The following is a 13750-nucleotide window of genomic DNA, read 5'->3' as shown; positions in this document are numbered from 1 at the left end:
AGGAATCAGGGGCTAATTGCAAGCATTGCAAAGCAATCACTAGCCTGCTATTCAGTGGAGAAGGTGTGTGGTCCAATGCTGGGTTTAAGGGTCTCTTTTCCAAGCTTAAAAGGATAAACATTCACATGCAAACCCGTGGGCCAGACTTGGTGTCCAGGGAAAATACTGTAAGATTGGCCTATGTTCTGAATTATGTCGCTGTACATTTCAAAAGTGCTGAACAAATAGTTATATTGACTACGTCCGTCCTTGCTCGCTCATTAATGTCTTCATCGAAATCACGGATTGCCTCTTATGCGCTCGTCGTCCCCTTATGTCATTGTTTGTACATCTCGTCCGTAGAAACCACATTTGTTTAAGCAAGTCAGCCTAATCAGCTATGTATTTTTTAAACGGCAGTAAATGAGGCTGAATGAACTGTTTCGCTGCCAGACAAGGCTCCGCTGATAGCCAGGTGTAGCGGTGGTAAGGCTTCACTCCATGGTGCTGAAAATAAAGCTCTGCTGTTGAGACAGCTTTATGTAGGCAAAAACAGTTTGTGCTCACCGTTATAGGGCAGTTAATGTATTGTTTAGTGTTGTGTTGCTGACATGAATCAACAACAACAAATGGGATAGTTTTGCCCCACCAACATCTATAATGCTAAAATCACCACTGTATACACTATAGATTATACACTATAATTAAGGCCAGGAGTTTTTCCTCATCACGAAACCTGACCAGGAGAAACTCTTGACCCAGATCTAGTTGGGACCCTAGTAGTCAACACAACTCTGCTCCAGTAAACCAATGATCTCAAGACTCTGATACTGTAGGCGCCATTTGATTTTACCAGTGTGGTGGGCTGTCAATTGAGAAGGGGGTAGCTGCAGCACAATATGGCAACTGGAGTATGGGCGAGTGGGTGTGTCAAGAGGAAAGTAGTGGGCGTGTAGAAAGGAGTGGGTGTGTCAAGAGGAAAGTAGTGGGCGTGTAGAAAGGAGTGGGTGTGTCAAGAGGAAAGTAGTGGGCGTGTAGAAAGGAGTGGGTGTGTCAAGAGGAAAGTAGTGGGCGTGTAGAAAGGAGTGGGTGTGTCAAGAGGAAAGTAGTGGGCGTGTAGAAAGGAGTGGGTGTGTCAAGAGGAAAGTAGTGGGCGTGTAGAAAGGAGTGGGTGTGTCAAAAGGAAAGTAGTCGGCGTGTAGAAACGAGTGGGTGTGTCAAGAGGAAAGTAGTGGGCGTGTAGAAAGGAGTGGGTGTGTCAAGAGGAAAGTAGTGGGCGTGTAGAAAGGAGTGGGTGTGTCAAGAGGAAAGTAGTGGGCGTGTAGAAAGGAGTAGGTGTGTCAAGAGGAAAGTAGTGGGCGTGTAGAAAGGAGTAGGTGTGTCAAGAGGAAAGTAGTGGGCGTGTAGAAAGGAGTAGGTGTGTCAAGAGGAAAGTAGTGGGCGTGTAGAAAGGAGTGGGTGTGTCAAGAGGAAAGTAGTGGGCGTGTAGAAAGGAGTGGGTGTGTCAAGAGGAAAGTAGTGGGCGTGTAGAAAGGAGTGGGTGTGTCAAGAGGAAAGTAGTGGGCGTGTAGAAAGGAGTGGGTGTGTCAAGAGGAAAGTAGTGGGCGTGTAGAAAGGAGTGGGTGTGTCAAAAGGAAAGTAGTGGGCGTGTAGAAAGGAGTGGGTGTGTCAAGAGGAAAGTAGTGGGCGTGTAGAAAGGAGTGGGTGTGTCAAGAGGAAAGTAGTGGGCGTGTAGAAAGGAGTAGGTGTGTCAAGAGGAAAGTAGTGGGCGTGTAGAAAGGAGTGGGTGTGTCAAGAGGAAAGTAGTGGGCGTGTAGAAAGGAGTAGGTGTGTCAAGAGGAAAGTAGTGGGCGTGTAGAAAGGAGTAGGTGTGTCAAGAGGAAAGTAGTGGGCGTGTAGAAAGGAGTAGGTGTGTCAAGAGGAAAGTAGTGGGCGTGTAGAAAGGAGTGGGTGTGTCAAGAGGAAAGTAGTGGGCGTGTAGAAAGGAGTGGGTGTGTCAAGAGGAAAGTAGTGGGCGTGTAGAAAGGAGTGGGTGTGTCAAGAGGAAAGTAGTGGGCGTGTAGAAAGGAGTGGGTGTGTCAAGAGGAAAGTAGTGGGCGTGTAGAAAGGAGTGGGTGTGTGGAATGCGCTCTGTTAGATACTTCCCACGCCGTTGCGGGACAGTAAACAGTGCTTGACAAGTAGGAGCGAAGGACACTATGTCCCAGTGTTGTTGCCATTCATCCCCTACCCATTGAGTAGACTATATACATATCAAGGCCAGATCTAAATAATTAAATGAGTTATTTATTGTTTAGGCTGCTGTCCTGGGAAGGAAAACATTTGACACCTTAGCTCCTACCGTCGACACGACCGTGATACAGCTGCCCAGCACCTCAGGTCGGCAGCATATATACCTCAGGGGTCAGCAGGCACCTCAACATCGGAGCTGGTCGTCGCTTTTATCAACTTGTCGTGCAGCCCAATCGGCATTTGCAAAATGTCTTGAGTGGCAATGAATCTGTCCAATTAGCTGATTCGCCTTCCATACCCTCTCTCCTTTCGACACACCCACCTGCCCATACTTCGGTCGCCATATTGGGCTGCAGCTACCCGTACTTGCATCTATTAGACCGTCTTGGCCTGAGGTAAGAACAGCCCAGACCCCAACGGAGAAGAACCCAGAAATTACTAATCAGTCCTATATTAAGAATAGTATGTGGAGACTACCAGAAAGCAATTGGCAACCAAAAAATAAAACTGTTTGGCTCGAAGCTCTCTTTCAGCCAAATGCTTTTAAACTTCCTGCTACGGTGTTTGAAAGCGTGTATTTATAGTTGATTAATGGAAGACAGTGCTGGCTAGCTGCTCCAGCTGGCTGCAGATATAGTTAAGCTATGATGGCTGACCTATATTTTTTGCTCAACTCTGGACTAGGTAGAGAGAGAGCGAGACACAGAGAGAGAGAGAGAGAGAGAGAGATAGAGAGAGAGACAGAGAGACAGTGAGAGAGACAGAGAGAGACAGATTCATGGTTAGCCCATTCAGACTATCAGACCATAGAAAAAATACAGCATATCTGAAAAGGGCAGAAACAAACCACAAGGGAGAAGAACCCAGTAAATTACACCAATCAGTCCTACAGATCAGCGTTTCCCAAACTCGGTCCTGGGGCCACCCCTCAGGTGCACTTTTGGGGTTTTGCCTAAGCACTACTCAGCTGATTCAAATAACTAACTCCTCATCAAGGTTTGATTATTTGAATCAGCTGTGTGGTGCTAGGGGGAAAAACCAAAGCGTGCACCCAGGGGGTGGCCCCAGTTTGGGAAACGCTGCTATAGATGAACTAAGAATAGTATGGAAAACTACCAAAAAGTAAAGGGCAATCTAAAAATGTAATCCCTCCCAAACACATAAAATTGGAACTCGCTAAAAAAACAACACACAGAGAAGAATAGGCTATCCATAAATAAATCACTTTGAATCACTTTGAATCACTTTGAATCACTTTGAATCACTTTGAATAACTATATAGAAATATAACAATGAATTCAGAACAAAAATAAATATATACAGACGTGGCCAAAAAGTTTTGAGAATGACACAAATATTAATTTCCACAAAGTTTGCTACTTCAGTGTCTTTAAATATTTTTGTCAGATGTTACTATGGAATACTGAAGTATAATTACAAGTATTTCATACGTGTCAAAGCCTTTTATTGACAATTACATGAAGTTGATGCAAAGAGTCAATATTTGCAGTGTTGACCCTTCTTTTTCAAGACCTTTGCAATCCGCCCTGGCACGCTGTCAATTAACTTCTGGGCCACATCCTGACTGATGGCAGCCCATTCTTGCATAATCAATGCTTGGAGTTTGTCAGAATTTGTGGGTTTTTGTTTGTCCACCCGCCTCTTGAGGATAGACCACAAGTTCTCAATGGGATTAAGGTCTGTGGAGTTTCTTGGCCATTGACCCAAAATATCGATGTTTCGTTCCCCGATCCACTTAGTTATCACTTTTGCCTTATGGCAAGGTGCTCCATCATGCTGGAAAAGGCATTGTTTGTCACCAAACTGTTCCTGGATGGTTGGGAGAAGTTGCTCTCGGAGGATGTGTTGGTACCATTCTTTATTCATGGCTGTGTTCTGAGGCAAAATTGTGAGTGAGCTCACTCCCTTGGCTGAGAAGCAACCCCACACATGAATGGTCTCAGGATGCTTTACTGCTGGCATGACACAGGACTGATGGTAGCGCTCACCTTGTCTTCTTCGGACAAGCTTTTTTCCGGATGCCCCAAACAATCGGAAAGGGGATTCATCAGAGAAAATGACTTTACCCCAGTCCTCAGCAGAATATCAGTCTGTCCCTGATGTTTTTCCTGGAGAGAAGTGGGAACAGCCAGTGAGAAGTAGAGGGTGATTATTCAACCTGAGGGGACAGCCAGTGAGAAGTAGAGGGTGATTATTCAACCTGAAGGGACAGCCAATGAGAAGTAGAGGGTGATTATTCAACCTGAGGGGACAGCCAGTGAGAAGTAGAGGGTGATTATTCAACCTGAGGGGACAGCCAGTGAGAAGTAGAGGGTTATTATTCAACTTGAGGGGACAGCCAATGAGAAGTAGAGGGTGATTATTCAACTTGAGGGGACAGCCAGTGAGAAGTAGAGGGTGATTATTCAACTTGAGGGGACAGCCAATGAGAAGTAGAGGGTGATTATTCAACTTGAGGGGACAGCCAGTGAGAAGTAGAGGGTGATTATTCAACTTGAGGGGACAGCCAGTGAGAAGTAGAGGGTGATTATTCAACCTGAGGGGACAGCCAGTGAGAAGTAGAGGGTGATTATTCAACCTGAGGGGACAGCCAGTGAGAAGTAGAGGGTGATTATTCAACCTGAGGGGACAGCCAGTGAGAAGTAGAGGGTGATTATTCAACCTGAGGGGACAGCCAGTGAGAAGTAGAGGGTGATTATTCAACCTGAGGGGACAGCCAGTGAGAAGTAGAGGGTGATTATTCAACCTGAGGGGACAGCCAGTGAGAAGTAGAGGGTGATTATTCAACCTGAGGGGACAGCCAATGAGAAGTAGAGGGTGATTATTCAACCTGAAGGGACAGCCAATGAGAAGTAGAGGGTGATTATTCAACCTGAGGGGACAGCCAGTGAGAAGTAGAGGGTGATTATTCAACTTGAGGGGACAGCCAATGAGAAGAAATGTGATCATCAACAGTAGTCTATTCCTGTCCTTGGCCATCCTTGTTATACGTTTACTTTGACAACGGAAGTGTTTCACTTTCCACGTCAATAAAGTATTATGAATTTAATTAATTTGAATTTGATTAATTTCTCTCTCTCTCTCTCTCTCTCTCTCTCTCTCTCTCTCTCTCTCTCTCTCTCTCTCTCTCTCTCTCTCTCTCTCTCTCTCTCTCTCTCTCTCTCTCTCTCTCTCTCTCTCTCTCTCTCTCTCTCTCTCGTGTGTTGAGGCGACAGGAACTGGGGCAGTGTAGTTTCGCACACATGCCTCCAGCAGCTTTGTAAAAAAAAAAACTTAGTGAGCATCTCCCTGTGCTGTGACTGTGTGGTGCTGTATCTAGGCCACGGTTGGCCCAGCTTGACGAGAGGAAGGAAAGTGGGGTACAAGAGACCGTGGCAGCCAGCTAGGCAGCAACCTGAGAGAACTGGAGAGAGACTGGAGCCCGGCTGCCTGGTTGAATGTAGCTTAACTATGAGTTATGCAACATGGTTACAGCCGTGACAGCATTGGAGAGTAACGATCTGGACTCCAAGACACTGGCTGTCTGGCTAGAGTAGCTGTCTGGAAGTAGCTGGATAGAGTATCTACCTGGGGTAGCTGGATAGAGTATCTACCTGGAGTAGCTGGATAGAGTAGCAGGATAGAGGATAGAGTAGCTGGATAGAGGATAGAGTAGCTGGATAGAGTAGCAGGATAGAGGATAGAGTAGCTGTATAGAGTAGCAGGATAGAGGATAGAGTAACTGTATAGAGTAGCTGTCCGGAAGTAGCTGGATAGAGTATCTACCTGGAGTAGCTGGATAGAGTAGCAGGATAGAGGATAGAGTAGCTGGATAGAGGATAGAGTAGCTGTATAGAGTAGCAGGATAGAGGATAGAGTAGCTGGATAGAGTAGCAAGATAGAGGATAGAGTAGCTGGATAGAGTAGCAGGATAGAGGATAGAGTAGCTGGATGGAGTAGCGGGATAGAGGATAGAGGATAGAGTAGCAGGATAGAGGATAGAGTAGCAGGATAGAGTAGCAGGATAGAGGATAGAGTAGCTGGATAGAGAGCAGGATAGAGGATAGAGTAGCTGGATAGAGTAGCAGGATAGAGGATAGAATAGTTGTATAGAGTAGCAGGATAGAGTAGCTGGATAGAGTATCTACCTGGAGTAGCTGGATAGAGAATCTACCTGGAGTAGTGGATAGATTAGCAGGATAGAGGATAGAGTAGCTGGATAGAGTATCTACCTGGAGTAGCTGGATAGAGTAGCAGGATAGAGTAGCAGGATAGAGTAGCTGGATAGAGTAGCAGGATAGAGGATAGAGTAGCTGGATAGAGTATCTACCTGGAGTAGCTGGATAGAGTAGCAGGATAGAGTAGCAGGATTGAGTAGCTGGATAGAGTAGCAGGATAGAGGATAGAGTAGCTGGATAGAGTATCTACCTGGAGTAGCTGGATAGAGTAGCAGGATAGAGTAGCAGGATAGAGTAGCTGGATAGAGTAGCAGGATAGAGGATAGAGTAGCTGGATAGAGTATCTACCTGGAGTAGCTGGATAGAGTAGCAGGATAGAGTAGCTGGATAGAGTAGCAGGATAGAGTAGCAGGATAGAGTAGCTGGATAGAGTAGCAGGATAGAGGATAGAGTAGCTGGATAGAGTATCTACCTGGAGTAGCTGGATAGAGTAGCTGTCCGGAAGTAGCTGGATAGAGTATCTACCAGGAGTAGCTGGATAGAGTAGCAGGATAGAGGATAGAGTAGCTGTATAGAGTAGCAGGATAGAGTAGCTGGATAGAGTAGCTGGATAGTAGCAGGATAGAGGATAGAGTAGCTGTATAGAGTAGCAGGATAGAGTAGCTGGATAGAGTATCTACCTGGAGTAGCTGGATAGAGTATCTACCTAGAGTAGTTGGATAGTAACAGGATAGAGGATAGAGTAGCAGGATGGAGGATATAGTAGCAGGATAGAGTAGCAGGATAGAGGATAGAGTAGCTGGATAGAGTAGCAGGATAGAGGATAGAGTAGCAGGATAGAGTAGCAGGATAGAGGATAGAGTAGCTGGATAGAGTAGCAGGATAGAGGATAGAGTAGCTGGATAGAGTATCTACCTGGAGTAGCTGGATAGAGGATAGAGTAGCAGGATAGAGTAGCAGGATAGAGGATAGAGTAGCAGGATAGAGTAGCATGATAGAGGATAGAGTAGCTGGATAGTAGCAGGATAGAGGATAGAGTAGCTGGATAGAGTAGCAGGATAGAGGATAGAGTAGCTGGATAGAGTAGCAGAATAGAGGATAGAGTAGCTGGATAGAGGATAGAGTAGCTGGATAGAGTAGCTGGATAGAGTAGCTGGATAGAGTAGCAGGATAGAGGATAGAGTAGCTGGATAGAGTAGCAGGATAGAGGATAGAGTAGCTGGATAGAGTAGCTGGATAGAGTAGCTGGATAGAGGATAGAGTAGCTGGATAGAGTATCTACCTGGAGTAGCTGGATAGAGGATAGAGTAGCTGGATAGAGTAGCAGGATAGAGGATAGAGTAGCTGGATAGAGTAGCTGGATAGAGGATAGAGTAGCTGGATAGAGTAGCAGGATAGAGGATATAGTAGCAGGATAGAGTAGCAGGATAGAGGATAGAGTAGCTGGATAGAGTAGCAGGATAGAGGATAGAGTAGCTGGATAGAGTAGCTGGATAGAGGATAGAGTAGCTGGATAGAGGATAGAGTAGCTGGATAGAGGATAGAGGATAGAGTAGCTGGATAGAGTAGCTGGATAGAGTAGCAGGATAGAGCTGGATAGAGTAGTTAGATAGAGTAGCAGGTTGGAGTAGCAGGTTAGAGTAGCTTGCTGGAGCACAGGAGAGTAAGACTGGATGAGAGTTAACTAGCGAGTGTTAATCAAATCAAATCAAATGTTATGTGTCACATGTGCCGAATACAACAACCGTACAGTGAAATGCTTATTTACAGTTGAAGATGAATTAGTCTGTGTGTTCGTTGATTGTTGAGACATTATGTGATGTTGGTGAAGAGAAAATAGCTTTTGAAAATCACTTGATCATTTTGAGAAATGTGCTGTTAAACAGGTGAGTATTATAGAAACTTCAGTGGCTAGTCCTGACCGGGATTCACAACCTGTTAATAACCCACCACCTTATTGCATTTAGACCCCATTAGCCTCTTGATGAGGCCACTAGGTGTTGGGTTCAAAGGTCGCTAAAGTATTCATACACTAGGTGGGCTATTTGTTATCAGTCACAACGTTTCTTTGTGCTGTACTGTAAAAAAAATATTAAAAAAATACACATTACAGTGTGTAGGCTTGGTGGGCCATCGGCTGGCAGTCAGTCAGACAGACCATATGCAGCATAACTGTGATTAGCTATAAAAAGACAGTCGACCTTTGCACAGAAGAGAGATGAAGGAGAGAGAGAAATCACTCTCTTTCTTTCTCTTTCCATCTACGGTTTCAGAAAGGCAGCTCGTCATTTTTTTTTTTTTTGTCGTGTTTGAAGTAGAAATGGCCCTATGTCGTGTTATAAGAGTCTATAGCAGATCATATTACATGGGCATCTGGAGGCTCCTCTACTATGAGTCATATCCTTCTCCCCCTCTCCCCCCCCACTGCTCTCCACCTACTCCTTCCGCACCTCCCTCTCTCTGTGGCCTCCTGGGCTAAGATACTCTCTGACTAAGGGGAAATCTGAAGCGGGAAAAGGCTCCTGTAATTGCCCTGCAGCTAAGTATGAGACATACATACTACAGTGTGGTGTATTGTACTGTGGTGTACTGTGGTGTACTGTGCTGTACTAACTGTGCTGTACTGTGGTGTACTGTACTGTGGTGTACTGTACTGTACTGTGCTGTGCTGTACTGTGGTGTACTGTACTGTACTGTACTGTGCTGTACTGTGGTGTACTGTACTGTGTTGTACTGTACTGTACTGTACTGTGTTGTACTGTGTTGTACTGTACTGTACTGTACTGTACTGTACTGTACTGTGTTGTACTGTGTTGTACTGTACTGTGTGTACTGTACTGTGTTGTACTGTGTGTACTGTGGTACTGTACTGTGCTGTACTGTGTGTACTGTACTGTACTGTGTTGTACTGTACTGTGCTGTACTGTGTTGTACTGTGTTGTACTGTACTGTGTTGTACTGTACTGTGTTGTACTGTACTGTACTGTGTTGTACTGTACTGTACTGTACTGTGTTGTACTGTACTGTACTGTACTGTGTTGTACTGTACTGTGTTGTACTGTGTTGTACTGTACTGTGTTGTACTGTACTGTGTTGTACTGTACTGTGTTGTACTGTACTGTACTGTGTTGTACTGTGTTGTACTGTACTGTGTTGTACTGTACTGTGTTGTACTGTGTTGTACTGTACTGTGTTGTACTGTACTGTACTGTGTTGTACTGTACTGTACTGTACTGTGTTGTACTGTGTTGTACTGTACTGTGTTGTACTGTACTGTACTGTGTTGTACTGTACTGTGTTGTACTGTACTGTACTGTACTGTGTTGTACTGTACTGTACTGTGTTGTACTGTACTGTACTGTACTGTGTTGTACTGTACTGTACTGTGTTGTACTGTACTGTGTTGTACTGTACTGTACTGTGTTGTACTGTACTGTGTTGTACTGTACTGTACTGTGTTGTACTGTACTGTGTTTGTACTGTGTTGTACTGTACTGTGTTGTACTGTACTGTACTGTGTTGTACTGTACTGTACTGTACTGTGTTGTACTGTACTGTGTTGTACTGTACTGTGTTGTACTGTACTGTGTTGTACTGTACTGTACTGTGTTGTACTGTACTGTACTGTGTTGTACTGTACTGTACTGTACTGTACTGTGTTGTACTGTACTGTGTTGTACTGTACTGTACTGTGTTGTACTGTACTGTTGTACTGTGTTGTACTGTACTGTGTTGTACTGTGTTGTACTGTACTGTGTTGTACTGTACTGTGTTGTACTGTACTGTACTGTGCTGTACTGTGTTGTACTGTACTGTGTTGTACTGTGTTGTACTGTACTGTGTTGTACTGTGTTGTACTGTACTGTGTTGTACTGTACTGTGTTGTACTGTACTGTGTTGTACTGTACTGTGTTGTACTGTACTGTGTTGTACTGTACTGTACTGTGTTGTACTGTACTGTGTTGTACTGTACTGTGTTGTACTGTGTTGTACTGTACTGTACTGTACTGTGTTGTACTGTACTGTGTTGTACTGTACTGTACTGTGTTGTACTGTACTGTGTTGTACTGTACTGTGTTGTACTGTACTGTACTGTACTGTGTTGTACTGTACTGTGTTGTACTGTACTGTGTTGTACTGTGTTGTACTGTACTGTGTTGTACTGTACTGTGTTGTACTGTACTGTGTTGTACTGTACTGTACTGTGTTGTACTGTACTGTGTTGTACTGTACTGTGTTGTACTGTACTGTACTGTACTGTGTTGTACTGTACTGTGTGTACTGTACTGTGTTGTACTGTACTGTACTGTGTTGTACTGTACTGTGTTGTACTGTGTTGTACTGTGTTGTACTGTACTGTACTGTGTTGTACTGTACTGTGTTGTACTGTACTGTACTGTGTTGTACTGTACTGTGTTGTACTGTGTTGTACTGTGTTGTACTGTACTGTGTTGTACTGTACTGTGTTGTACTGTACTGTGTTGTACTGTACTGTGTTGTACTGTGTTGTACTGTGTTGTACTGTACTGTACTGTGTTGTACTATACTGTGTGTACTGTACTGTGTTGTACTGTACTGTGTTGTACTGTACTGTGTGTACTGTACTGTGTTGTACTGTACTGTGTTGTACTGTACTGTGTTGTACTGTACTGTGTTGTACTGTACTGTGTTGTACTGTACTGTACTGTACTGTGTTGTACTGTACTGTACTGTGTTGTACTGTACTGTGTTGTACTGTACTGTGTTGTACTGTACTGTGTTGTACTGTACTGTGCTGTACTGTACTGTGTTGTACTGTACTGTGCTGTACTATACTGTGTTGTACTGTGCTGTACTGTACTGTGTTGTACTGTACTGTACTGTACTGTGTTGTACTGTACTGTGTTGTACTGTACTGTACTGTACTGTTGTACTGTACTGTGTTGTACTGTACTGTGTTGTACTGTACTGTGTTGTACTGTACTGTACTGTACTGTGTTGTACTGTACTGTACTGTACTGTACTGTGTTGTACTGTGTTGTACTGTACTGTGTTGTACTGTGTTGTACTGTACTGTGTTGTACTGTACTGTACTGTGTTGTACTGTACTGTACTGTACTGTGGTGTACTGTACTGTGGTGTATTGCACTGTGCTGTACTGCGGTGTACTGCACTGTGGTGTACTGTACTGAATTGTTTAAAAGAGGGAAACAAATTCAGAAAAAGGAAATTTTGGAAAAGTACTGCATAAACTGTAGTTCTACAATATGAGATAGCAGCATCAGGATGTATACAGTATTTATATATATATATATATATATATATATATATATATATATATATATATATATATATATATATATATATATATATAAATACTGTATATATCCTGATGCTGCTTCATACCAATCATATATATATATATGATTGGTATGAAGCAGCATCAGGATATATACAGTAGTTATATATATATATGATAGGTGTGAAGCAGCATCAGGATATATACAGTAGTTATATATATATATATATATATATATGATATTTAACCCTCTGAGTGACCTAATGCTGTAGTCACAGTAGTTATCAGTAGAGAAGGGGAACAACTGAATATGGGTAAACCATATCTGTCTCTCTCTCATTTTGCCTTGAGGTCAGGAACAGTACTGTTTCCAGTGAGAACCAGAGGATTTGGATGCACAGGAGATTCCCTTAATGTTGTAGACTTATAGTCTGTATGCTCGTGTCACAACAGGACACCTATACCGTGAGGTGAAGACGCACACACACACACACGCACGCACGCGCGCGCACCGCACGCGCACACACACACACACGCATAAACACACAACACCCTCCAGGCACCAGGCGGTCTCTTGTTTTGGGGGGTTGCCGGGCAGACTTTAGTCTGCAGATTTTCCTCTGCTCCCTCCTGTCTCAATAGTTCTATTGTCACCTAGAGTGGGGGTGGATGTCTCTCTCTCGCTCAATGTCTCTTTCTCTCTTTCTCTCTCTCTCTCTCTCTCTCTCTCTCTCTCTCTCTCTCTCTCTCTCTCTCTCTCTCTCTCTCTCTCTCTCTCTCTCTCTCTCTCTCTCTCTCTCTCTATCTCTTTCTCCCTCTCTCTCCCACCCTCCCGCCCACCCTCTCTCTTTCCCACTTTCTCTCTCTCCCACCTTCTCTCACTCACTCCAACCCTCTCTCTCTCTCTCTCTCTCTCTCTCACCTTCTCTCTTTCCCACACCTTCTCACTCTCTCACTCACTCCCACCCTCTCTCTCTCCCAGCTTCTCTCTTTCCCACCCTCTCTCACTCTCCCCCACCCTCTCTCTCTCACTCTCTCACACCCTCTCTCTCTCCCACCTTCTCTCTTTCCCACCCTCTCTCACTCTCTCACACCCTCTCTCACTCCCACCCTCTCTCACTCTCTCGTACCCTCTCTCTCTCCCACCCTTTCGCTCTCCCACCTTCTCTCTTTCCCACCCTCTCTCACTCTCTCACACCCTCTCTCACTCCCACCCTCTCTCACTCACTCCCACCCTCTCTCTCTCCCACCCTCTCTCTCTCCCACCTTCTCTCTTTCCAACCCTCTCTCTTTCCCACCTTCTCTCTTTCCAACCCTCTCTCTCTCCCACCCTCTCTCACTCTCTCCAACCCTCTCCCACTCTCTCCAACCCTCTCTCTCTCCCACCCTCTCTCACTCTCTCCAACCCTCTCTCTCTCCCACCCTCTCTCTCTCCCACCTTCTCTCTTTCCCATCCTCACTCTCTTCCACCCTCACTCTCTCCCACCCTCTTCCACCCTCTTTCTCTCCTTCTCTCCCTCTCCCACCCTCTCTCCCTCCCACCCTCTCTCTCTTCCACCCTCTCGTTTCCCACCCTCTCTCCCTCTCTCTCCTCACCATCTCTCTCTCCCACCCTCTCTCTCTCTCTCTCTCTCTCCTCACCATCTCTCTCCCACCCTCTCTCTCTCTCTCCTCACCATCTCTCTCTCCCACCCTCTCTCTCTCCCACCTGCTCTCTCTCCCGCCCCCTCTCTCTCTCCCTCCTTCTTTCTTTCCCTCCCTCTCTCTCCCCACCAGGTATATAAGCAGTTTATAATCATACCTTTAAGTAAAGTTGATGATGTCATAATAGCACGGCTGCAATCCTCGTGAGCAGCGTGAGCTGTTACTTTGTCAAGCAGCTGGAGGAACATTCTACTCTAGTGTACCAAATTGCACCCTATTCACTATATAGTGCACTACTTTTGACCAGGGTCCATAGGCTCATAGGGCTCTAGTCAAAAGTAGTGCACTATATACTTAATAGGCTACCATTTGGGAGGCATCCTCTGTCTTTGTATCTCTGCCTTACATGTGACCTCTATGGTCGGCTGCTTGGACATGG

This window comes from Salvelinus fontinalis, chromosome 17, assembly GCF_029448725.1.
Source record: "Salvelinus fontinalis isolate EN_2023a chromosome 17, ASM2944872v1, whole genome shotgun sequence".
Classification (NCBI taxonomy): Eukaryota; Metazoa; Chordata; class Actinopteri; order Salmoniformes; family Salmonidae; genus Salvelinus; species Salvelinus fontinalis.
The sequence above is the reverse complement of the archived record's forward strand: the minus strand, read 5'-3'. Positions refer to the sequence as shown.